Consider the following 23,493-nt stretch of genomic DNA (forward strand, 5'->3'; position numbering starts at 1 on the left):
TAAGCGCTTTCTGGCTGCAGGTAAAGCGCGCATTTGCCCGCGCGTTATACAACGGCGCGATATATCCAACATACACGGTTCACCCGCAGAATAGAGGCCTCTTACAGCCGCGCCGCCTGTTACCTCGGATTCTACGGGGTTACTTGGCCTATTGCTGATGTAACAGCTGTCGACGCCCGCAACACATTCCACTGGGAAAACGCTCGTCAGATCTTGCTCGCTAAATCCTGAGTCTCGCCGCCACTCAATTAATACGTCAAGATTCGCTGACAGAGCGAGCGATTTAATATTTTTTTTCTATGAGATAAGATATGACGTCTTTCCATATGACATCGATATATGACATCACCCTATATGAGATAAGATATGACATTTTTATAAGAACATTTCCCGATAGGTGTGCGCGACTTGTGCGTTTGGAGAAAAAATGGCATCAGGAGATTCTACCGTCGTTGTCTTCGTCAACTTCTATCATCGGAAGTCCACGAGACACGAGCGACAGGATCTAAGACCCCCGGCGGTCTCGATGTTAAACGACGCGTGGACAATAGACGATTTTTATGCGCATTATCATCATTATCATATATTCCCGGCGTGCTAATGTCGGGCAGAACCGGAGCGGCGAAACCCAAGGCGTGTGCCGATATCGATCGGTATGTATGTTAATTCGCTACTTAGAAGAGTGATTTAACGCGCGACCAAGTTCTCAACGCGTCCCGATAGATAAACGCGTTATGTAAAATACGGGAGATAAAATTGCACTTATCTCTGGCACCCGGAGAGCAAGGATACCGGTATTACTCGAAGTTCTGAGTCTGTGTTATTACGCACCGCAACGGCGGCAGGAAGTAAATCCGATGTAAATCGAAACGGTCTATCGCGTTCGCGAACGTTGCCTTCAGTTTTGTCAAACGGCTGCAATATATAAAATAAACGCAAGTTGATGCCAATTTTTATGTGCGCATGTATCGCAAAGGAATGAGAGTCACGATTGAAGCGATAAATAAAAACAAAACTAAAATACAAATAAAATAAAAATGAACATAATGCTATAATAAATGAAGAACACAATAAGAAGCATATTGCAGTTCTGTCTTATACGCGTGACTGGGATTCATCTTCGTATGCAAAACGTGATTTTCCGATATATAGATGCTAATAGGACAATCGTGAAAAAGACAAAATGCATGACAATCGGAGGTAGACAATGAGAAATGATTATCGGGCAGACGCGCCGAGTTTCGAGTTACGTGCAACAAAGGCGAATTACAATCCAAATGCGGCCGTATCCTTGCTACTGCTCAAGCGCGGCGCAACAATTGTTGCGGGGACACGAGTTGCAACAATGGTGCGTGCGCGCGTGGTACTCTCGATCTGCTCTGCGTGATTTCCCGCACGATGCATGATGCATAACGTACGTATGTGTACGTAATGCAGCGTACAAAGCAGAAGGCGGACGAAGAAGATAGAACGAAGCTGCATGCACATTGCACACTATATATTCCATTATCCCCGGGCTACTTAAGGTGCCTTTTCATGCTGACGCTCGACGCTCATTTTCAGCGGCAAGAAGGTCGCATGACCACACGTGACGCCGGCGTCAATTAAAATTCATGAAAAGGAAAACAGCGTCAAAATTTCGGCGTCTTCGCGCTGCTTTGGCTTTGACGCTTAAAGCTGAGAAAATCCAGCTTTCTTTGTTTGACGCTAGCGTCAGATCGAAATCACGTGATCTCGCGATACGCTGAAACGAGCGCCCCAGCATGAATTCGCACCTTTACGCGAAACGAGATTAATTCTCGGCGCGGATCCCTTCTATCTGGCGTCGCGCGGGGCCGCGTGTCTACCGCGTCTCAAGAAGGAGAGAAAGGAACCCGCTCTTTTTCACCAGCCTTCACCTTAGACGACGACGACGACAACGACAACGACGGCGGCGACGCGACGATCGTTGCAACCGAAGCGAGAACTCGTTATGCCGTCGCATTAAATCTCGAATGATTTATGCGTGCGCACAAAATGATCGCGCGATCGTACTACGGGCACCTGTATATGTACGTACGTACGACATAATACCCGCGTCGAGAATGAAAAGGATCGTCCTTGGGGAGGGAAAGGCAAGGGAAGTTCGACGCCATTCGATCGCGTTTCTGAAAACGTCGATTTGCGATGCGTTTCAATCAGGCGCCAGCGACTGCGACTGTCGGCTTATTAAAGAATGCAGTGATTTCTAATAAGGAATGAAATAATTATTGAACAAGCAAATCAATTAATATTTTCGCGCAAATTAGTTCATTAGTATAATAACAATTCTTAGTACTGCGATATAGTAGCATTTTATTATAAGCATTATAAATATTATTAATTATATAATAGGTATTATAATTACACGTTACAATTCTAATTCCACATGGAAAAATTGTTTATTGAAGTTTATTAAATTTATTATGAAAAAGTTTACTAAACTTTTCTAATAATAGCGGAATTAATAGTAACACTTGAAGAGTTAGTTTCGTGCTGGCACTTACAATTAGTCGGGGCCATTTAAAGCAGGAAGAATCGAAGACACGGACAGCACTTGGCAGCGGATACGATTGATCGCATATCCCATCGGTCGTTCTCTCCATTACAAATATAGATCAGGGATGCCAGGTAGATCGCGTCACGCGGCCGCTTTTGGCGATATTCCACGTGGTTACGCTTGCCACTCGAAACTACTAATGAGGCGATTGGCCCCTCTTTCAAAATCGTACCACGATGACTTAATCCAACGTTTTACATCATTATATTCTGAAATTCCTCACTCCGAAATCTACAGAAATACTTTCGAGAATAAAGCGAATAAAGATTCCTTCACAGAGGCAATGCTTATATACATACACGATTTTAGATTATCAAATTATTTGGATATCGTAACTCTAATTAACATTTTGGTTAGTGCCCCTTAAATGAAAATAATTTCTGCGTAACTCAATATCGACAGAACCAATTCAGAGAATTGACAAGTATAATTTAAAAATCTTTGAAATAAAATATTTAATTACGATTTTTAGTTACGCGTAATCGTGGGCCCCAAAGTGGATTTTTTCCGTCTTTATTTTTCCCAGAGTATGGTTTACGATCAGTTTCCGTAACTGTAACGCGAATAATTATTTTTCTAAAGCTAAAATCAGCAAAGGGATATACAAAAGAAAAATTAGATCATCGTTCGAAAGTTAAATTGACGCATTGGTGAAAACAGCTGGTGGTATCAAAATTTCGATTTCTCGGAGAGTGGCGGGATTCGGATTTCCATTTCTGACACGTTCATCGACATGCACCTCGTAGCTTCGACTCTCACGACCTCTCACTCTCGTCACGACGCATCGACCGTACGTCACCGTGAAGCGGCGACCGAGTTCGACCCGGGCTCGCTTTTTCCCGTCGCTTTCCAAAGAAGCGAGCGTATATGTACGCGCGCGCCCGTACGTGCACCTTGCGCGCATTGTGCGCGCGGGATGCACGTAGGTAGCTGCAGCGGCAGCGGCGTCGACGGCGGTCGATCTATACGTGCGGCCGCCGAAGGCGTAAGCGTAAAAGGCCCCGACGCGGATCGTGGGAATTGGGCCTTCGGGAAAGTTTTTCCTAGATGCCCGCCCGCGCCGTCTCGCGCGCGTATAATACAGCCAACAACAAGCTGCGGTGGCGACGGCGGCGGCGATTGCGGCGTGCCTTCGTCGATTCCCTCGATTAGCGCCGTCGCGAATCGAACACAATCGAGTAGGGACGCGGTCGCGGAACGATGCGCACGGTGAAAAAGGTGCCCGCACGGTATTCGTCCTTCGCGCACTCGTCACGTCGAAGTCCGCTTCCCTTCGTCTAATCGAAGCGAGATGCGATAGAGCCGAGCGAGAGTCCATAGAGAGACGCGAATGAGAGCGACGGTCGGATATAATAAAGCTTGTTCAAACGCGGGAAATTGCGTACCGTCGAGGCAGTAACGCGTGTATCATTATCCGCCTTCAGACAGCGATCTCGCTCGATTAAGATTCACATATACGCGCTGCAATACCGAGACGTTGCGCGGCCTTAACGATCGCGAGAGAAATTTTGAGCAGCGCATTTCATGCGACTGTCGAAACTCTTCCTCTTGCCGTTTGCCGATCCGAATCTACGCGTCTTTTTATTTCGATGTTTCACCTCGCGTAATGAATATTTATGATCGTCGCAATATCGGCATTCTTTAAATGGGATCTCGCAAATTGCTAGATATTGCCGGGATCAAGATGTTGTTATTATTATGTTCAGTTATATGTAATTATACATAGAGAGAGCATCCTTTCTCTTGCAACTTACATTTGCAAATTAAGAAATTATTTAATGTTAGTTTCCTTCTAAATATAGATATATATTCTTCGTTATATATTAATATACTAAAAAAACTAATAACAAAAATTTATTGTATCGTAAAAATGAGTATAAATGTTATTCTGTATCTTTTATTAAAATTAATTTGCATATATTTTATATATTAGTTAAAGGTAATTTACACATATATCTCAATATTATAAAATTATTGCAACTTTAGAAAGTTAAAACAGATTTGAATCTTATTAGAGAATCAAAAGATTGCGATGTATCCATGTGAACAACCACAAATACAATGCAGAATCACATTCTACCCAGAATGCTAATGCTACGCCGAGTTGCATTGATAATCCAGATTAGCCCAGATAAATCCGGTTTAACGATTAGTCGTTTTTCTAGAATTTTACCTACAACGATATATTTATACGAAAGAGAAAATTTGCTTAACCCAGAGCTGGCCCCCTATAAAGGACGTTGGCAGGTCCGACCTTAAGGTCGAGGCGAGACCAATCCCCTCGCCCTTTCAGGACTCTGTTTCCCATTGTCAAGGACCCTTTCCGGCCGGCTCTGTTGAATAATAATAATGCCGAGAAGGTGCGGCGGGCGATCCTTCGCGTCCTTGAAGGGGCGGAGGTGCCGAGGAACGCGCACTGCTTTCTACTCTTCACGATGACGATGACGACGATGCGAGATCGCTGACCGAATCGACAGCCGTTCGTCCGTGCGCGTATATATATATGCATCGCTCGATTGGCGTTGCAACCGCGCGATATTTCGCCACGGTATCGGCCGCGAGAGACGGAGAAGTATCGAATATCTGGAACGAGGTGTTGAGAGGAACGGCGGGGGCAAACGGGCAAAGGAAGTTCCCTCCTCGTGGGTACGAGGAAAATGGCCGAGTGCGCTAACCGCTTCACAATGAGGCAGGTGCCTGCGCTTTACGTAAGCCACGCTCGCGTTCTCCTCGTCATCGTAGTTTTTGCAAAACGAATCGTTGGTCGTTTGTCTGAGCTGTCTCTCTTTCTGTCCACGCCTCGAAAATACGACACCCGAGTCGTTCGGTTATTTTCCTGACGGGATTGTGATTTCTCGCATCGTTTGGAGTTCACGTATCTTCGTAAAACACGGACGTTCGAATTAAGCCGGCTGCGTCTTAAGTGCGTCGAGTACCTAAGCGTTGAAGAGGCGGGTGTGGCGTGGGAGAGGAAGCACGAAGCGTTTCATCGGCATTCTCTCACTACACCAAGTTGCGTAGGGTTTATGTATGACGATTAATTTTGTTGTCGACGTATTAAATCGCCGTGAGAATTTCAACGTATGAGATTAAGATAAAAAAAATTAGAGGCTATTAATTAATAAACGTATTACATTTATTTAAGTAACACACCTATTATTCTTTGGCTGGATTCTTTAATTTCATAATTCTAAAACAAACCTATGAAATAATCAAAACGTTGTTGGTTAGACAAAATATGTAAAAATCTCAATTGGGATATTATTGTTATATGTTAATACTGTATAATAATATGTTACTATAATAAAAATTACTTAATTCTTCGTGTAATAAAAAAACAGGATTGTAATAATTACTATTGCATGATTCTCAGTGTCGTAATTATATGTAATAATAGCGTGAATGAAACATATTTTTATACAGTTCGACGCTAAGTTTCCATTAAAACAGTATCATGAACGTTATACGTGCTGCCGGATCCGTTTTACAACCGAATGAATTACGAAACGGAATTACACGCGTGCATTTTTAGACGCAGTTTCCAAAACGCAACAATGATGCACCTAGGCGCATGTACCGCACTCGAGTCCGAACTCGATCGAGGCTATACTGATATACTAATGTAAGAAGAATCGTCGAGTCGTGCGCGTTTTAAACTGCGGAAATGCTCCGTTATTCCTTTATTACTATACTGACTGTTACCAACTTTCCGTTACGCCGCGTCGACTCGGCGAGAAAAAGCGGAGCTCGCGGTTGCATTGAGCGCTCCGTGCCACGTCCTTTCCTCGGTATACGATAAGAATACATATTTTCGTGCGTATTTTTATTGCACATAAAACGGCATACGGGAGAATTTAACTAGATTGAAGAAGTGCAACACCACCGACAATTTCTCCAATGAATTGCGAAAATTTCGAGTTCCATCAGCACACCGATGGGGAGTCCAGAAGCAAAACTATTGTAAAAAATCATGTCGCTATAATCGAACTAGAGATCTTATGTAACACGCTTATCATCCCCGAAGGATCTAACTCGCTTGCGTAACCGTAACTAACGTTGCACCAGTATAAACCTCAATCGTTTAGCTGACCCATGACATTTGATGAATTTTAAATATGCCGTGTCGAGAAATATGCATGTCTCAAGTTCTGAAAAGTTAAAATTCGACTCTATTCTTGCCTGACAATTTTAATAATAAAAGATTGATGCGGTGAAAATATCTGTACTAATTCTAAAGAACTTTTATGCAGTTGTATAATCAGTGTTGGTTATTTCACCTAATACCGTCTTAAAATTGCGAAATTAAAAAAATTAAAGATCCATAAATCGTCACGTAGTACTTAAATGGGTATATTGGTACTTTTAAGTAGTTGATTTTGTTGTTGTTGCAATATACCAAAGTTCAATATTATATGAGCAATCAATCGCAACGCAAACCCAACATAACTTAGCGCAATAAGAAAACAATATAAAACGTATTATAATTTCAATATACATTACGCCACATATAATTTAAATAGTAAAAAACAGCCTATCTTATTTCTTAATATTTTAATGTATGTAACTAAAATATATAACTTGTAAAGAAAATAAAGATATCAGATTGCGGGTTTAAGACGACAAGTTTTTATTAATTTCTACTCCGTTTTTCGTCATATATCCACCGAGAATATGACAACAGAAAATTCACGAGAGTCAGCACTTGTCGAAACAATGAATGCTCTTGTGAAATTCGTGATGCGAGGTGGGAGGGGGAAGGGGCACTGTCAATCGCAATGCGAAATCGCGATCCGTCAGTCGTCGCGAATATCGACGTTCCCGTTAGCGTTCTTAACGGGTCGTCGTATTTATCGGGCGCGCACGTCAGCTGCCGATGAAAGCGCGGAGACGAGCGATTAATCCGTTAATCGAACGGCCACATCCACTTGGGAAGTACCGCCGTCTTCCGAACACGAAGCGCGTACAATTCCGAGCGACAGCTGTTTACGCGCGAGCGCGTCTCTACCGGGCGTTTTCTTACTTAACGCTCGAGCGGAAATGTGCCTCGTAACGAGCGTGTCGTGCGTATTACGCGCATGGGAACCTTCGTTCGCGGATCGGCCGGGGAGTGTACGAATAATTGCTCTGTCGTTTTGCCATCACTCGCCGCCGCAAGAAACGAGCCGTAATCGCGACAAGTTTGCCCGTAAACACTTCCGTGTTTTGAGGCGCGCTTTCGGGATAGAACAGCCGCGGCAAACGCGCTAATTAACGTTGATGATGGATTTGCATCGTTCTTATTTCTAATAAAGTTACGTTAATGTACGCTACGTGCGTTATTATACTATAGATACTATATATTATTAAAAGTTATTATAATATATTATATAATTACCTTGTTATCATCAAATCAGAAAATTTTCTAGAAAATAAAAATATTGACACGCTATACGCGTACAGCTTGATGGGCGAGCTAATTTTGGAAAAAGTGTGCCGGAGCGCAACACGCGCGTAAAGGCGAGCAAGTGGTTCAGCGAATGCTTCATCGCGATCTCCAACATATGTTTCGCCCTATATTATACCATAAGACGCAACGGATTAAGATTAAGTCCAAGACTATCCCCGTGCTACCTGGCATTGCAAAATAATTTTACGAAGTATACCGTTATCCGCGCACGGCCGCGTGAGCGTGCGGCGGCGCGGTGCGGCGCAACGCCGACGGGCGCCGAAAGCTGTAAAATCGTATGAATAAGCGAGCGGCGTATGCGCCGATGCTAAATGCTCTCGCCTATCTGAAACGACGGTACATATCTTGGTTACTAGAATTACCAGCTACTATGTTGCGTGTACCGTCGCAACATTGTGTCGCGCGCGAGCGCATTTTTATGCAACGCAACCGGAGTAACGCGCATTTATGCGCGTACTTATATATACGCATGCAACGTGAAAAGGCAGCGATCCCTCCGTCTCTCTCTCTCTCTCTCTCTCTCTCTCTCTCTTTCTCTCCTTTGCCGTGCGTGTCGTCGTTCCGTACGTATACGTGCATGCATGTGGGACTGTGCGTGCGTATGTGCGTGACCGTTATGCAATTGCACGAGCGCCAACCGAAAGCATGAAAATAAAACGCGAGTACTCCTCTCCCTCTGAGGTGAAGGACGCGCTGGAATGCCGCACCGTGCCACGGACGAGACACGATTCAACGTCATGTAACGTGACATGACACAATGGGGGTCTTTTCGTCAACCGGTGTTCCGCGAGAACTAAAATATGATCTATTTTATTTTATAATATCCGATTCTCTTATTATTTTTCTAATAAATTAACTTGCATTTGATTTTAATAAAATTCAAACTTCTTGCCCTACTTTAAAATTAAAAAAAAAATTGGGGATATAAAATAACTTTAGCCTGCACTTGCGAAATTAGACGTGAAAACATCCTCAAATTTTGTTCAATTAGATATTTCTTTACTTTTTTGTACGTAACACAACCGAGTCCTAAATTTGTCAAAAAATATGTTGTTATTAGTAATTTACAACTGTTGACCCAATGGATCTGTTTTAATTTTAAGATTATCATATAAAAATTTAATACAGAACTTGTCTGTTACAATATATAAGTATAAGTACTTCACAAATTGAGACAAGAATTAGCGTGGGAGTTGTTTCTTCCTTAATTTTAATTGTGACGCGCTCTCTCTTTCCCTCTTTCGCGCAACGATGCGGCATCGCCGGCCACGTAATTCACACCGTGCCGAAGCGTGATGGACTAAAAACGGCATCGTCACGATATCGGCGGCGACCTCCGCGCGGAGTCCTCTCGCGCGGAACGCGGAGGCGAAGAAGAAACAAGCGGAGCGGGCGCGCTCGCCGCGCGCCGCCGCCGCGCCGCTTGCGTTGCATCGTCACTAGCGGCGGCGCGGAACAGGTGCATCTATGTCGGTGACTCGTGCCAACGGTATCTCGCGTGTGCGTTTTTGCGTCTTAAGGATCCTAAGGATGGGGTCAACGACATCCTCGCGCGGTATACGCGCCAATGACAGACCGCGCGCGGAGGACGGATGCGCCGCAAAGAACCGACACGGCCGACGTTACGAGCAACACTTATTGAATTGGATCACGTTAAGCAAAATGAACAAGTATCCAGTCGGCATTAGCACGATTCTGTTGCGGAAGAAGGCGCAAGAAACAGAAACAGTACAAATTCGAGAGACGCAGCGCAGCTCTTTCACAAGGAAATATAAATTTACACGCGCGCGCGCGCACACACACACACACACACGCACGCACACGCACACGCACCATATATTTCTCAAGGAAATACAAAAATGTTGAAATCCCGTGCATGTGTAGAGTCCGTGTTGGCGTCGAAAGGCAGATATGTCGCAAAGCATAAAAATCGTCGACACCACCCATAAAGTCGCGGATCTAATTTTGCGGTTTAGAAGTGTAATGCTGGGTATACCCTGCGCCGTACGCCCATTAAGTTAATGAGAACATCAAAACGGAAGAAAGCGGAATCTCGCTGGAGTAAGTCGAAAGCAGCACGCCTTTGCCGTCTTTAGCCGCGAGCATATAACCGCGAGTGCGCGAGTTTACGAACGGCTATCGGCCGATAATTGTTACGCGCGAGGACTACGCTTACGCGATAGGTGCATCGTGTTCCGCATCGCTCGTTTCAGAGCTGTCCTCGTTTGCTCCGGCTACTGGCTCATTTTCAACGTTTTCCGCGCGTTTCCGCGAAGCATCGGGAGGATTTATCGGTCTCCGGATAGTATTAATTTTAAACAGACGCATTTTTGCGCCTGACTCCCCATGCCATCTTCTCCCTTGTAATAATATCGGCGCTCGGCGATCCGAACCGAGTACGATCGAGGTACGTTTATTCAGATTTGGTACACACTTATCGCAACTTGTAAAAAGATCGGTTCTGCTTACCGTACCTTGCTTACAGCATTTTGCTGTACTTAAAATGAAAGAACTACGCAATTACGCTTCGAAGAGAAAGAGAGAGAAAGAGAAAGAGAGAGAGAGAGAGAAGAAAGAAAACAAGCCTAGAAAGCTTAACTTTCGAAAAAAATAAAGCGAAAGTTTTCTTAACATCAGTTCAATTATTATTACAATAGCATGTTTTTCGAATATTATATTTACTTTTGTTTCTGTCATAAAAAAAAAATATATATTTCATTTGATCAAAGTTGGAGCAACTTGTCGGTACTTGAAAAACAAGTCATCAGTAAAGTGTGAAGTAAAATATACCTTTACTGTACTTTCAAGAAAGAAAACGTTTGTGAGATAAAGTAATGTTGACAACACAACGATGACGTAAGAAAATTTACGGATTTTCTTTCTGCGTCATTCGCGTACATTACTCGTACGCTTTTCAGACGCTGTGCTATTCTCGCAAAAACATGTTTTGAATGGGCAGAAAGGGCTCTCTCTCTCATAGACTCGAACACCTCAGGGCCCCGAACGAGCGAAAATACGCCTCGCGAGACCGCGAGAGACGAGAGACGACGATGCGTTCGACGAGCTAAAGCAGGTCGGTCGGAAATAAGCACAAAGCCTACTGTCAGCTGCCAAAAGATTTAATCTTCCGTGGATTGTATTGTGCGACCCTGCCTAACTTCTAAAGATTCAAGAGTACCCGTGAAACCCGTACGGTTTGCTTCCAAGCAACACAATGTTTAACGGCTTGCGTTCTATTGTTAACCGCGAGATCTAATGAACGCTTCACGAAAAGGATGCGACTGTTGAAAATATGTCAGAAAATATGCCATATTCTATTAAATAATAATCTTGCTAAAATAATATGAGTAATTTTTACATCTGCATTGCTGTCTCATATAAATGTTTCTTATCAATTTTATTTAAAACTTTTACAATATTATTTGCAATTTATTAGATAAACCTTTTTGGAAAGAAAAAAAAAGTTTTTACGTGAACATAATTTACAATTTTCTTTCCGGTCTGTCACACTGTCCACATTTATTTTTTGGCTATTATAAATATGAATGTTATTTATTAAGAGAATCTTCTCGGCGGAGACAATACATCGAGCGATCTAACGAAATAGATTCTGCAAAGGGATCCGCCGCCGGTATCTCGGTATTTTAATAAGAATCGACTGGTCACTCCTCTCCGGCACGGTAGAAACGCGATCCGTAGATTTTGCGCGCGGTGGCGAAGCATTACGCGTTTAAATCGAGCGAGCAGTTGGCGAGTACCCAATCGTTGATCCGATCGCCTAATGAGACTTTAATCGCCGGTAGATTAAATTTAAATTACGACCTAGTCGTCCAAGTATTCCGTCGCACTCTCTCGCTCCCACCTCTTTCCGTCGCTTCTCGTGCCGGTCGCGGTATTAATTTTTTTTCCCCCGAGACAAAGGTTAAGTACGTCGCGGGTCCACGTAAGTGCATCCGATGCACGCCGGAATGTGGTTCAATCTACCCGTGCCGCGCCGCCGGGGCGATACGCGACCGCGCGGTTTGATTTATGCACGGAGATACTTAGCGGCGGAGGGGCAAAATATAGAAGAGGTCTCGCGAATCGAGCGTATATGTCGCGTGATTGCCGACATATTATCGGGGACGAGCAGCCCGCGCGGGCATTCCGTTGAAAAGTTATCTCCGTCCGCGAGGTTGCCCCTCTAGCGTCCTCGCCGCGATTAATTTTTCAAACGGGGGCCCGTAAATTTATTAAAAGCGTACGACAGTAGAGAGAGAGAGAGAGAGAGAGAGAGAGAGAGAGAGAGATCCTGTACGATATTCCGCCGCCGGGGATATTTCACCGTTTCACCTTGTTATCTCTTTTCAGAGCATATACGATCCTTAAGACTTCGCTAATCGCGCCGAGCTCTTTTCACGCGGGCAAGATCTTGCGCAGCCCCACACGCATAAATTGTGTATATACGCACACGCGCATGACTGCACGTGTTTCGCCTGACAGGCTGTATACGCGGTTTGGAGAGTAAGCCTTTATTTCTGCCATGATTTATTCCGGTCAGTGACGCGTTCTTTTTTTGTTCCGACACTGGTAAAGTCTCATGACTGTACGAACCAGTTTGAGAACCGCTATTCTAAACTGACAAGGCACAATTCACACGCAACGCGCGCTGTATAAATAGCTATATAGAAGACGATGCTGTTATATTAATACGCAGTATATCATTTTTGTAAATTCATATAGGTAATGTTAGTGATAAAAAAGCCGCAAAAGAAGCTATAATTATTCCCGCGCTATATAGTGAAGCAATTCCTTTCTTTCGTGCGTAAAATCACTTTTCTAAAGTCATCAGATTTTTTGAATATGTCATAAATATCTCTAGTCATCTTTCAGAGGCAGAATTAAGGAACAGTCGGGAGGTAATTAAATTTTGATTGACATTAATTCGACTCGAGGGAATTCTCTCTTGGCCGTTTAAAGATTAACAGTTGAAAATGCAATATACCGAGTGGAAAGTGTGGATGTCGCTTTAGGAGATTCTCGCGGTCAATAAGACGAGACGCGCTCGCAGCTGTCGCGTTCGGCGGCTCTCTCGCTACATTCTCGAAGTACCCGGATTCCTATACGTGCGTAATAACAGACGACAGGCCGATGACTATAATTATCGTATCTACGCGTAACAGGTGTCGCACCTAGTCGGCACGCTTTTATCAACATCGTACGCGACCAGGACGATATGAAACAGACTAATAACTATCGCTTGCGGGCGTACATCCGAACAAACTATAACCAACGGCGCCGCGGATAATCGCTCGTTTAATCTGACTGTGACAATATGTCGTGACAAATAGGTAACTCTCGCGGCAACGGTTATACACGCGACTATTTTGGTGTCGTTGGTTGGATCGAAGCACAAATTATTCTTGTCATACTAAAAATGCAATTTCTACACGTATTCTACACGCGAGCTCGAAAGATTAAAAGATGTCCTTAGAACGCTGTTTTTATTGCCAAATTAGCATAACACAAGATGATCCTCATATTAAAAGGCGAAATAAAAATGTGACATGATTTTCTATCAAACAAGTTTCGAAAGAATTCAAAAGTTACATTCTTTTACATCGGTTACCCCAGATCCTATTTTGTAATCAAATAAAGATTCTATACTAACAATAAGCTTCGCGTGACAATAGATTGAGAAGCCATATGATGTGAATATAGGATTCATCGCACAAATGTAATTTCTAAATGTCTGTCTGTCCCTGATTTTTTTATCTACGCATGTAATGCGCATTAAACTGGCATATAGCCGATACGAACGACGGATTTAATATCATGTCTACACACCCACGCCCGTATCATCTTTCCTGTTGAACAAAGTGCCGAAGGCGAACGTTTCTCCACGTTCAACGCGGAAAAAAATTGTACGTCATAAATACGCGAATGAGTGAAAAGTGAAAATAGACTTTTTATTTCTTCGTTTGCAATCCAAATAAAATATAATTATAATTATATAAGTAGATATATAATAAGATTAAAAACTTATTAAAATTAAAATATTGAATTTCAGGAGCTATTCTATTCTGAAATAATCGTCAAGATCCCATGTTATAGAGGTCAGAGAGAGAGAGAGAGAGAGAGAGAGAGAGAGAGAGAATGTGCCGCGAGAGAGTAAGAGGGACAGAGAGACCGCGTGTGAACGTTTCTTTTATCTCATTGAGAATTTCCTCGCAGGAGAGTGAATAGATCACCTGTGAGAAGGGGGTCATTTTCACAAAAACGAGGGGAAAGCTCTTAAACCAACGTCGCGCGGACGCGCATCGCGTAGAGTTCACTTTGGTATAAGAATTCCCAAGTTTATCTCTCTCTCTCTCTCTCGGCTCCATTGTTCGTGCGCGTTACCTCAAAAATAACTTTCATGCGCGACTTCGTGTGTGAAGTGTCCTAATCGCGATAAGTATTTGCCCCGCTGAAATCAACCTTAAAAAAAAATGTCTTATCAGAGACAAACGAATGATCGTACGGTTTCTCGATGAAGACGTGCGACGTAGATCTCGAGATTTCACTCTTTCCTTCTGCCACGATTTATCATCGTGATGATTAGACTTGCGTGATCCGCGCGCAAGAAAACTCGCGGGGATAATGATACGTTGACGGGAAGAAAGAGTGAAATTCTGTAAACCCACGCGTTGCCCAGAACGGACGTAATTTTCATTCAAATTTCCGTTACAAAGTATAAGGACGTTAGAATAATTTATGCCTATATACGGATTAGCCGTATACATTACTCGCCCTGACGAATATACCTAACTCGACAACTGGAAAAGAAGAGAAGACAAGGCAACCTTAAACGTTTAATATATTGTCTAAATTATGTCTCATCAAATCAAGATTAATCTCATTAGTAGCCAGTTGTTTCGCTCGTTGTCGCTCTATTAAGGCTGCCGAAAACCTTTAGAGAAGCAAGCTGAACTTGAACTGGCAGAAGTCAATTGCGGACAAGTCGCAATATCGCCAATGATGTTATCTTGTTACGATAAAGAAGAATACGAAGTCCGTATCTAGGTATAATCGCGCATTTTCGTAATTTTCCGGGAAAAAAAAATTATTTCGTGCGTAATCAACGCCCGTTGACGTACCGCGCGTGATATTAAACGAGTTCTCGAGGAAAGAACTTCGATGATTATGAAATTCCGTTGTAATCGGCAGGGCCTGGATTCGCGTCATTATTCAAGAATTAAAACAATACGCGCACAGTATAGGTGCGATGGATGGAAAATCTACTTAGCGGTAGGTACACCACGCAGAGAAAGTTAGTCGCGATGCGCACCTTCTTCTTCATCTTTCGCGGCGTCCATCGCTCGCTGTCGCGTCGTATCGAGAACGGCTGAAATCGGCGATAACAAGAAAGTAGACGCGCGAGCTCGCCTCTATAAGTACGCATACTTGGGTGACGATGAACCGGTTTTCTAAACTGGGAGAAAATGGCGAATGCAAATGCGACCGAGTAATTATAATGACGTATAATTTGATATGCCGGATGTTAATCCATACTTCCATACTCGGGCGATCTATATTTAGATATTTCGATTTCCGACTGCCTTGGCTGTGCTCTTTCATCGGCCTTCGATCATATTATAGCGACCATCAGGCAGCTTCGAGTTTTCGTTTGACTTGCAGAGCGCGCGAATGAGACTTTTGTTCGCGAGAGAATGCACGTCGACACACACGTCGAGAGCTCGTATCCGCATAACAGAGGATATAACGAAAAAGTGACTCGTTATTTATCGTTCGAGCGCGAGGACCGATTCGTTTACAATTTGACCGTGTCGCGCGGATGTACGGCTGCGTTGCTCGAGATTGCGGTAACAAGAAATAATTGCCAAGTGCATTAAGTCTATTAGCCGTCTTTTGCCGTCCAGGAACCGGCGAGTCAGTCAGTAAAGTCTTACATGCACTGCCGCGCGTTTAATTAATCGCCTTCTCAATATATTTTGCGAACGTCCCCGGTCATTCTCGTGCATCGACCTCCCGACTGCGGTCTGCTCAAATAATATTATAGATGGGGGCGAGTTTGAAGGGACTTCGAGGGGATTACCGATGCCGACGACGAAAGTACAATGATCGTGAAAGCGCGACAGCCGACTTCCTCCGTGACTATTAACGGCAAACAAATAAGCGGCTAGAGCGAATCATCGATTTCTACCGGCGCGCGGTCATCCTCTCCTGTTTCTACCTGCTCGCGCGCATTACGATTGTTGGGATTTCCGGTGCCGGGATATATAAAGAACGGGAAGCGACGCGTTTCCCCTCCACCTGTGTTCCGCATGTAGAGCAAATCGCGTCGATTACGGTGCTGGGACAAAAAACGCGCGACTCGGTCTTAACGACGGCGCATATAGCTGTACAGGATCATCGTTGAATGGAGCCGGGCAAGTTTTGTAGAATAAGAAATTATATATATTATATATACATAACGCGCAGCCGGCCCTAATACTGCGTTATATATGTACGCTAATATTTAAATTAAATAAAAAAAAACCACTTATCGTTAATGTCAAAACTCGAGGAAAGCGAATAGTCTCGGCCGTGAACTTTACAGATGTTCGTAGTGACAATATTTCTGGATACAGGCACGCGAAAAAGGCTTTCACACATATATATCCGGATCCGGAATATAATTCTTATGTCCCTAAATTTTGACGTAAAACAACGAGGAAGTGTATAATTTGCACGGAGACACCGGAATGGGACACCGTCGACTTTCTAATTTATATCAAATATACTAAGAAGCGTCACTTTCACCGGCTGATCGGTAAAGTCCGCGGCACAACGCGCAGTTAGAACTCGCGAAGAAGAGTAGGTAGTCTCCGTGGTCAAAATCGTTTCGGGGGAATTTCGAGGATTGCAGGCGGAAACCGAACGCGTCATCGACGCTCGGTCTCGCACACAAGTGAGATGTCGCAACGATGAACATTTTTTCGAAGCGAGAGACTACGAAGAAAGACCTGCACGATATTGGTCGTCGCCACGTAAATATTAACCCGACGACAGACATCTATCTCAAGATATCTATCTCCACAAGCTCCACAACAAGATAGGCAGGTCGTTAAATAACGCGAAGTCTCCTCAGGCTATTTCTATTTCTATCTCATTGCAGAATAATGAATAATGAATAATAATATTCAGATGAAAACGCGAGGCTCGTAGATCGAATGGAGATACGTAACTAAACAAAGTACGTAAATACAAATAACGAGACAAATAATTATTAAGAAATAAAATAGAAAATGTTATTTATCTGCTAAATTTTAATCGAGTCGAATTGACGCGTTAGCAGTTCGATCAAGCAATAAAGAATCTAAAAGACGCGTAAAAGCCCGTATCAGACTACGGATTAGAATTTGAGATTGGATTGAAATTTAATCAATCAGAACAGAGAAAACTGATCTCAAGTTTGGTAAACTTTGCTCGGATTGGTCAAATTTCAATCCAATCTTAATCCCAATCCGTAGTCTGATACGGGGATAAAGCACGTCTGAAAAAAATTGAAGAAATTGTCTCAAAGCTTTCATGACATTTTTCGGATGTTCGTTAGCTCGAATGCCTATACGTAAAAAAAAAAAAAAACACCAGTCTAGAAAGCCTGCGCTGTCACTCCAAATAGATTTAATTGTGCCGTATCCGCCGCACGCATGACGTTTTCCGCGATGAGAAACATCGGCGCGGTGTGAAATATCGGACGGGCTCGCGTGTCGCGGTCCGCGGAATTATTTCGCAAACCGCGCCGTTATAAATCAACTCCGGTTTTAATGGAGTCTATTATGTAACACGCCAAAATAACACGCGAAACACTTGAGCGCCGCCGGTCGCGGCGCTAATGGAAACACGTTCGCGCGACATCGCACGCAACCGAAGCCCGCGCGCGCGCGCGCGAGGCGGCGAGCGGCGACCATCCGTCCGCAATCTGCATCGTTAATTATTGGCTACGTAATAACATCTGCGCCGGTGTATCTTATTCAGCGCCGCCGCATCTCGGACCGAAGCGGCGGACGGGGGCCTCTACTCTCGCGGGTGTCGACTCCGTCGAGAGAGAGAGAGTCGACAAAAAACGCTCGTAGTGCTCGTACGTGATTTAAATGCCGGATTTAAATTGTCCCGGGTGTCGCTCGTGTCAACGTTGCCGCTCGTCGCGATGATTAATTCGGTCGAGCGAATTTCCTCTCCCTCCTCGCGGGCACATTCGCATCTATGCGCGGGGTAACGATCAAAAGGATTGCCGGGTTGTCGCAATCGAGAACGATTCCGTTGCATCCCGAGGCTGAAAAAAATCGTGCGTCGTTGATTTCATCGAATTAACACGCCTGTAAGTATCTCTTTTCGAATATTCAGAAAACTATCGCACTCTAATGTTCGTTTTTACCAATAGATTAACTTTAATCTCGGGGTTTATTGTGACTTGCTCTTTTCGTCTTTTTCTAGTTCTAAGAATTGGAAAAAGGTAAAAAAAAGTAAGTTAAACTAAGCTGAAAGTTAACCCGCATCGAGAGATGCAAAATAGACACAAGACGTTGCGTCGCGACGCAATCGATCGTTCAATTAGTTCGCCACGAAACTCGTCTACGTTCCACTGACGTATAAATATCTCTCTCACGCGTCAAATGCTACATTCCCGTCTGCGAGCCGTCGAGAAAACGCCCGAAAAATTCCTTCAAAAAAAAAAAAGCGGAGGCAGGACGGAAGTTCGTGCCTTCACCGTTGATGCCTCTATGTCGCCGAACGCCCGCGGCGCGGGCGCCAGACGCCCCATTTGTCGCCGCTTCTCCGTGGACCGGGATTCGCGACGCGACGTCGGAATTAAGAGCAAATTTGGGTCAGAGAGACGGCGACGCGGTAGCCGAGAGCCGAGACGAGAGATTTCGAGAGAATCGCGTGTACGATCTCTTCCCGGAACGCAGGCAGGCATGAGGCGGCAGGCAGACCTGGCGGACACGCTCGCCCGCTCCGACCCGCTTCGGCGCGGCGCGGCGCGGCGCGCGATTTTCGCAGACCCGTCGCGCGGATAGCTCACTTACCTTGAGAGAGATTCGCCGCGTCGAGGAGGTAATATCCACACGACTGTCCGTCCGGCGATCCTCACCGCGCGGAGCGACGGGGAGCTATGGCGGGCAGGGGCGGCTGGCTGGCTGGCTGGCTGGCTCCACCGGGTCCGTGCGCGCTTGTCAAAATCAACTTATCGATCGCACTTGGAATCCTGGCGGGTGCGGGAAGCGCGACGGCGACGACGACGACGACGACGACGAAGCGCACGATCTCTCGTCGCACGACGGAACCGGGGGGGGGGGGATCACTGCCGCTGGCCGTGGCGTTTAGTCGCGGAATCCGAGGCGCACGAGAGATCAGGAACGCTCTCCGTGAGCGCGAGCGCGAAGGAAAGAGAGACAGAGTTGGAGAAAGAGAGTAAGAGAAAAAGAGAGAGAAAGGCAGAGACGGAGAGAGAGAGAGAAAGAGACGGGGACGCGGAGAGACGAATCGAGAGAACCGACCGAGCCGGTTTACCGTGAGGAACTGAGTCAACTGAGCCAAGCGGAGTTGTTTGGTCCGCGGCCGCGACTTCGGCCGTCTACGCCGCCGCTCGGCGCGACTCGTGACCGCTCGGCGTTTACGAGTAGCCCGCGCTCGGGTCGCCTCGGTTATCTTCGGGCCGCCTCGTCCGCGGGCAACCTCGACGAACTTATGTGCGGGTCGAGGCCGAACGAAGGCGGTGCGGACTGCGACGCAGGCAGGAGAAGAAGCGGGAGGTAGGAGGAGAGGGTGAGGCGAGGCTTCCCGCGCGGCGGCGGCTTCTCTTCCCGTTCTTACGGCCGTTAACGTACCTCCTCATCCTCATCCTCGACCTATCTCGTTAACTCCGTAACAATTCGTCACTCTTTCCGCGCCTCGCTAAATGAAGCCGAACGGCCGTCATTGTTCCCGGCGCGACGAACGTGGAAAACCGACGCGACGCCGACGGCTGGATCGCCCACGATCGGTCGGCGCGCCGCGGGATTTCGAAGGTTCTTTGTTTTGACGAGGAGGATTCCGACGCGCGGTAGCCCGCGCGAAAATATATGGTACGATACCCTTCGTTTATGCATTGCATGTACGTACAATGTGTAGGTACGCGAGGAGCGAGGCCGAGAGGATAATCCCGTGTTACGCTCGAGAGTCCCGCGTAAGATCTGAATCGCCTGATAAACGCGTATCCATCATCCGTCGCCGCGACGGTGCTGTATTAAAAAAAAAAAAAAAAAAAAAAAAAAAATGAAGAAAAAATGACAGCCGCGCATCCATACTTCGCGATACCGATAACGGCTTTGCGCCGCTGGAATTTTATTAAAGTGGACGGAATAAACGCGCAGCAACAGTTATACGCATCGTTTCTCTTTTCGATCAGTATTATTGATTCAAAGAGATAGTCATATAAAAGTAACATATCGGTTGCCCCTTAAATTAAAAAAATTATTTGATCCCTCGACGCACAAGGTAGGTATATATTATATTTGTAATATTGCATCAAGTGCTATTCTGCTTTTCCCAGCAATTCCCGTGGATATTCTACGTCAAAAACAAATAATTCTAGGAAGATATACGTCGTGTTTGCAAACCGCGACGCGATCGGCAACGCCGAAATCTTACTCATGTTTTCCACAAGCTATATACGCGGCTCGCGCTTTAAATCGGTGAATCACGACCAGGAAGATGGTCGCCGCCGTTCTCCTCCTCGCCCGTTCTTTCTCTCTCTCTCTCTCTCCTCCATCTGGGATCCTTTGTTTCAGATCCCTGGGCTCTCGTCCTTCCCTAAGACGCGAGACACGTGCGTCTCTCCCTTCCTTCGTCGGACTGGAAATGAGACGCCGAGGGCGAGGCTCGTTTCGCCGTTCCTTTGGACGAATGGAAAACGGCAAACGCGGAGAATCTCGAAGGGATTCGATCGAGTAATCGAGGTAGGGTCCAGCAATGGTTTTTCGAAAATACAAAACAAGGATAGTCGAGCGAGAGAATTGAAAATTCAAACGCGCCGGTGATTTAACTCTTCTATTACCAAGAGTCGTGATAAAAAAGTCTATTAAATGCCGTATCTCAAGCAAGTAATTTTCATTGTCGTCTCATATACATATTGTTTTGTCACGTAATATACACGGTTATTCGTAGTGTCAAATTAAACTCAATTTGAATCATTTTTAGTCATTCTTGTAAGTCGCCGCTGCTTCTACTCGATAATGTTGTTGATTTAACTAAACCAATGGAGTTAAAATAATACTGTTTAGTGTTAAAATAATATATTTCGACACACGTGGTGACAATTAATTAAAAATAACAAAATGTTATTTAATTCAAGATACATATTGGTTTTTTCATCCTTTAACATTTAACAGTAACATATTTATTATTTTCTAAGTGTGCTGATAACGTGATCTTTTTCATTACATTCGTTATTATTTTGAAGTATAATTTTCTCTCTCTTTAACTTTGAGAATTTAGTTGCTGAAATATTTTATCTATTATTGCGATCGAAGAACTTTTCTTGATGTAGTCAAAAACAAATAGTCTGATGTGTTAACAGCGTGCTAATGGCATTAAATTAAAATGTGCTGAGTTATGTTATTTCTCTTGGTAATATAATGGTTGAAGTACATAGGCGATGACAATTATACATATTGGTAAAAAGTCTAATTGTTAAATTGATTAAATTGGATATGGGTGATCAATGATATCTAAATTATCGTTCGCTGAAATGGAATAGTGGAATTAAACATTGAGATGCAAAATAATATATTTACTAGAATTTATTTTAGTCTTCCGAATCACATTCGTCTTCACGTTCTTTTTTATCGTTGAATTACGCTTGTCGGATCGTCGCAGGTTTCGTTCGCGGTTCGACGCGTGTCGAATATAATGTATTTGACATTCCAAGCACCTACGCTCGTCGCACCTTGCATTTTGATTTCGTGAAAAATAGGGTCTGTAACGAGTGCCGGTCTACGGCGGACGCTAGCTGCGCAGTCCGCATAGCGATTCGCGTTCGCCATTCGCGTGCGTCGCGTTTTCGAAACTGGAACTTTCCAAGTACCGATTTCGCGTTTACGCGACGAATTCGCACGACGACCGCCGCGAAAAGTTTCGCCAAGTCGGATGGGAAGAGGTCAACGAAAGTGATCTCTCAAAACGGAAGTTTGAGATCGCTTGTATATTCCTATTCCTGTCGCGTTGTCCGACGAAAGCGATACTATGTACTGTAAAGCGTAAACACATTCTCCGCTTCTCGGCAAGCGGTCGCGGAATCTGCTTATTCACGAAGCGAACGGTCATCATGGTAGAGCGGACGACCTTACCGCTTTTCACCTAAAAAAGCCCGTGATGTAATTCACGGACGGTGAAGAAAGTGCAGCCGAAAAGTATATCTCGACGCATCGTGCTGTTTTGCCGCGCGCGCGTCCTCGGTCCTCGCGGTCTTTTATACGTCTCTCGCGGAACATTTAACTGGCGCGTTGCGTCCATCGCGCGGTGAGATCTCGAGCTGGTGGTTTAAATTGCGCAAAAACGAGGGTATTGTGCGGTGCAACGATCGTGCACCGGCGTCTACGAGCCCAATGCCGTAATGACGCCTCATGCGCGCTCCCCCTCTCGCCTACTAATCCAAATCTCGAAACGCGACATTCTCGGATGAGTTCCACCTGCGTTTATGTATGCGCGCGGTGGATTAGTCACGCGGCCTCCGAGAGAGTGCGAGTCGAAATAGAACGCTTAGTCAGACGTCACCAGGAACTGCATCGGGGGAGTCACCGGCCCGCCGCGGCCGCAGCCGCCTTAACTTTGTTACGCTTTTATATGCCCATTCGGCATTTCGCAGCGATCTACAGCACTGATCTGCACAGATCTGTTCACGAAGCTCGATTGTATCGAGTATATCTTATAATTGTCGCGATATTTCAATCCAACATCTTTATGGCTTAAACATTTTTTGATAATTGATCATTATGTCCAAAGAAAATGCTCGTTCGATATTTTGCAACGATCTACAGCAGTGATTTGCACATATCTGTTTAGGAAATTAAAATTGTACAGTATAATCGAAAAAGTTTCAGTCTTGTACAGCACTTTTATAATGCAAATATTTTCCGATAATTGATTATATTAATTTATATATTATGATGAGAGAAATAACCAAATAACAGTGAAAAAAGTGTTTCAGCCTTTGCAAAATGTTTCGAATGTTATAGCAGTGAAAGAGAATTAGGAAATTGGGGAATTTATATAAAATTAATGGCTATAATTTTCAAATTGGAGTTATGACGTTATAGGAAACAGTTTATATAAACTCTACATTTAATCATTTTGAACAAAATTTTCATTATATATCAATATATTTATTAATCCTTCCGTTAAACTTAAGATACTGTTTTATGGGATTAATTAAGATTATGCTGCAATTCATTGTTATATATTT

General features: G+C 44.5%; 1 protein-coding gene and 1 long non-coding RNA gene across 5 annotated transcripts in view; one reads left to right on the top strand and one right to left on the bottom strand.

Annotated features, from left to right (window-relative positions):
* Positions 1-19,582, bottom strand: part of Smash (smallish) — a 61,376-nt gene extending 41,794 nt beyond the window's left edge. For 3 of the 4 annotated variants that reach the window (XR_013256809.1, XM_077405228.1, XM_077405227.1), the window contains exon 1: positions 19,079-19,582. The gene's annotated coding sequence lies outside the window, so the exon portion shown is untranslated. The remainder of the gene's footprint in view (positions 1-19,078) is intronic. The other variant, XM_077405229.1, reaches the window with a different exon arrangement.
* Positions 17,749-23,493, top strand: part of LOC143896993 (uncharacterized) — a 44,623-nt gene continuing 38,878 nt past the window's right edge. Inside the window, exons 1-2 of the long non-coding RNA XR_013256810.1 lie at positions 17,749-18,369; positions 20,822-20,989. This is a non-coding gene — a long non-coding RNA (uncharacterized LOC143896993). The remainder of the gene's footprint in view (positions 18,370-20,821; positions 20,990-23,493) is intronic.

The sequence above is a fragment of the Temnothorax americanus genome, unplaced genomic scaffold (assembly GCF_048541705.1).
Source record: "Temnothorax americanus isolate GAGA-0224 unplaced genomic scaffold, ASM4854170v1 Scaffold2, whole genome shotgun sequence".
Taxonomy (NCBI): domain Eukaryota; kingdom Metazoa; phylum Arthropoda; class Insecta; order Hymenoptera; family Formicidae; genus Temnothorax; species Temnothorax americanus.